The following is a 3,819-nucleotide window of genomic DNA, read 5'->3' as shown; positions in this document are numbered from 1 at the left end:
CAGCATTTGGTATGTATGCAAGCTACAAAGTCTCCCGTTGCATTGTGGGATGTGTGAACGCCATTAAAATTAAGCCAACTAGAATGTATTTTACATTTGGCCTTAAAAGCTGGGCTGCTGTTGCCTGGTGCATCCAGACATAACCATGATTTATGATAGAGGTGTGTTTTAATTTTATTCTACAAAAAAAAAAGGTGAAGCTTTCTTCCAGGGGGGAAAAAAAGGTGACACAGGTAACCTTCGACTTACCACCACAATTGAGCCCCAAAATTTCTGTTTCTAAGCAAGACCGTTGTTAAGTGAGCTTTGCCCCATTTTACGACCTTTCTTGCCACCGTTGTTAAATGAATCACCGCAGTCATTCAGTTAGTAAGACGGTTGTTAAGTGAATCTGGCTTCCCCATTGACTTGGCTTGTTAGAAACTCTGAAAAGGGGGTCCCATGACCCCCCCCCCCCCAGGGACACTGCAACCGTCATAACTACGAACCACTTGCCAAGTGTCTGGATTTTAATCACGTGGCATGCAATAAGGGTCATACGTGTGAAAAATGGTCCCTAAGTCGCGTTTTTCAGGGCCGTCGTAAACTTGAACAAATGGTTGTAAGCCGAGAACTACGTGTAATCAAGAAGGTTTCCTGAATTCAGTTTTTAAGCTTCCATTTCAGACTTAGCCAATGACAAAGAAGCACATTTCTCAGAAAAGCTTTCCGAACTTTAAAGGAAAGAGCTGGGTTTGAGTCGTTACTTAACCGTGAAACTTGGATGACCTTCAAACATTCATTTTTTCTCTCTCTCTCTCTAGCTCAGATATCTTGTAAATCAGTTGCTCTGGAGGGGAAAGACAACTGATTCATATCTGTCTCTTTCCCACCCACCAGACTGTCTTCAGCCTGACCAGCCAAACGTGTTTAACCTGACGCTTGGGCCTTCCATGGTCCTCCCGGTCCAAGGTCACGCAAGTTCTCCTTCAGCAAGCAAAAGCCTCTATAGCTACATGTTAATTTCTCTGAGCCAGAAGTTGCTATTCCAACCCCGGGGGCAACTTGATTAGGTTTTATTGCCCTTCCCAAGCCAAGTATCAGCTGGCTGGCAGAAATGTTCGTAAATAAAAAGACATTCACTTGAGCTGCTTCTGATTTCATAAATAAGATCATGTCAAAGGAATCAGCTTTCCAAACCAGCGAATGCAAACTGACAGCGAAATAGCATCCAGTTTTGGTCACCACGATGTAAAAAAGATGTTGAGACTCTAGAAAGAGCACAGAGAAGAGCAACAAAGATGATCAGGGAACTGGAGGCTAAAACATACAAAGAACGGTTGCTGGAATTGGGTGTGTCTAGTTTAATTAAGAGAAGGACGAGGGGGGACATGATAGCGGTCTTCCAGTATCTCAGGGGCTGCCCCAAAGAAGAGGGAGTCAAGCTATTTTCCAAAGCGCCTGAAGGCAGGACGAGAAGCAACGGATGGAAACTAATCAAGGAGAGAAGCAACCTAGAACTAAGGAGAAACTTCCTGACAGTTAGAACAATTAACCAGTGGAACAACCTGCCTCCAAAAGCGGTGAATGCTCCAACACTGGAAGTTTTTAAGAAGAGACTGGACAGCCATTTGTCCGAAATGGTATAGGGTTTCCTGCCTGAGTAGGGGGTTGGACTAGATGACCTCCAAGGTCCCTTCCAACTTTATCATCATCATCATCATCATCATCATCATCATCATCATCATCCTCATTATTATTATTATTATTATTATTATTATTATTAAGCGTCCACTGATTTTGCTCGTAGAAGGTCGTGCAAGGAATCATGTGACCCTGGGGGACACCGCGACCGTCGTCAATCTGAGTCACGTGACAAGGGTCTGAATTTTGATCACGAGACCCTGGGGACGTTGCAATGGCCGTAAGTGTGAAAAATGATCCTAGGTCACTTTTTCCAGCGCCGTTGTGACTTTGAAGGGTCACTAAAAAAACTGCGATAAGTCAAGGATTGCCTGGAAAAGTGTTGGAATGTCATGAAAGTCGGAAAGCAAAGATGAGCATCTGCTTTAGTGCAGGGCCATTAAATTTATTTTGAATTGCTGGGGCCAACTCTTATTTTGTGAAGGAAAAAACAGTGTGGTTCTCTGCTCCAGGCATTTCAGAATAGAATAGAATAGAGCTGGAAGGGACCTTGGAGGTCTTCTAGTCCAGCCCCCTGCTCAAGCAGGAGAATCTATACCATCTCAGACAGGTGATTGTCCAGTCTCTTCTTGAAAATTTCCAGTGATGAAGCGCTCACGATTTCTGGTGGCAAGCTGTTCCACTGGTTGATTGTCCTCACTGTCAGGAAGTTTCTCCTTAATTCCAGGTTGTTTCTCTCTTTGGTCAGTTCCCAACCATTGTTTCTCGTCTTTCCCTCTGGTGCTTTGGTGAACAACCTGGGCCCCCTCTGCCTTGTGGCAGAAAGATGCTTCTGCCGAAACCCGGGATCGAACCAGGGACCTTTAGAACTTCAGTCTAACGCTCTCCCAACTGAGCTATTTCTGCAGCTGTTTCAACACAAAGCTTTATCCCAAAGATCAACCACCGAAGTGGACACACTGGTATTCCTTTGAGTAGCCAAGAGGCAATCCCAGAGCAGAAAGACTGGATTCAGTATCATCCCTAGGATAGATCTTCACTTATTCTTGGTCGTATTTTTTCTTAATTCTCCTTTTATTCGATTCCATGCCTTACAGTAGTGGCCAAAATTTGTGGAAACCTTTTGGGAAAAGTGTACAGTAAAAATGCCACCTTTGGTTAAATTTCCACCCATTTTTCTCTCTAATTTCTTTATAGCTGTAGCCTTGTTCACTTAATAATACTATTTTACATTGCTTTCTGGGCGACCAACTCTTTGAACCATGACTTTAATTTTATTATATTTTACAAGCTCACTAAATGAAAGAACACCAAAAAACCCAACCAACTTGATAGCTATCACATAACACACTGACAAATGTCCTCCTCTCAGCTTCACATGAGATCAATCACTGGATCCTACTGTGATCTGATTGGCTCATGGCCAAGACAAGATGACACCCGATTGGCTCTCTAAACACTCATGCTCATTGGCTACCATCAGACGAAGGAAAGCTACCTGATATCAACTGAAGCAAGTTGTGCTTCCTTTTTCAGGTTATTTGGCTATAATGTTTCATAGAATACAGTACAGATAATTGAACAAACTTTGTTGCATTACATTCTTGATTAAAGTATCTTTCCATTGATATATAATTTTATGGTATTACTCCAAAGAAAAAGTGGTGTTATTAGCCGTCAAACCTCAAAAATACACTTTTCCCAAAAAGGTTTCCACAATTTTGATCACTACTGTGGTTTTAGGGAATGTTTTAATGATTTTAATGATGTTTTGGTACAAAATCAGAAGAACAATCTCGGTTTCCGAGCGATTGCCAGATGCAAGGAAGTTGTATATTGGAACAGTGGAAGAGCAAAGCATAGGGGTAATAAAAAATAGGTTAATAAAGCTAAATTAATTAAATCCTGTTGAAAAGTTCCCAATAAAGTTGGTGCTTTAGAAGCCAAGAAGCCGGAGGTATAGCTCAGTCGTACTCCAGCTTTTAATGAAAATGCTAATAATACCTTCTTTTCTAGAATATTTCCTGGCTTCTCACTTTAACAAGATGTATTTCTACCCAATCAGTTCCACACACCTTTTGCCTGCTGGTTTTTGTGCTTCACTGCCCAAGGGAAGAAAAATTAATAAATGATCTCTTCCCCCCTCCCAACACACACACACACACACACACACACACACACACACACACACACACA

At 42.1% G+C, this 3,819-nt stretch overlaps 1 non-coding gene across 1 annotated transcript; it reads right to left on the bottom strand.

Annotated features, from left to right (window-relative positions):
- Positions 1-2,456: 2,456 nt before the first annotated feature.
- Positions 2,457-2,529, bottom strand: TRNAF-GAA. The gene has a single exon. It is a non-coding gene; the product is annotated as a tRNA-Phe (tRNA).
- Positions 2,530-3,819: the final 1,290 nt, after the last annotated feature.

Source organism: Protobothrops mucrosquamatus, unplaced genomic scaffold (assembly GCF_001527695.2).
Source record: "Protobothrops mucrosquamatus isolate PMUCROS unplaced genomic scaffold, P.Mucros_1.0 scaffold8407, whole genome shotgun sequence".
Lineage (NCBI taxonomy): Eukaryota > Metazoa > Chordata > Lepidosauria > Squamata > Viperidae > Protobothrops > Protobothrops mucrosquamatus.
The sequence above is the reverse complement of the archived record's forward strand: the minus strand, read 5'-3'. Positions and strand labels throughout refer to the sequence as shown.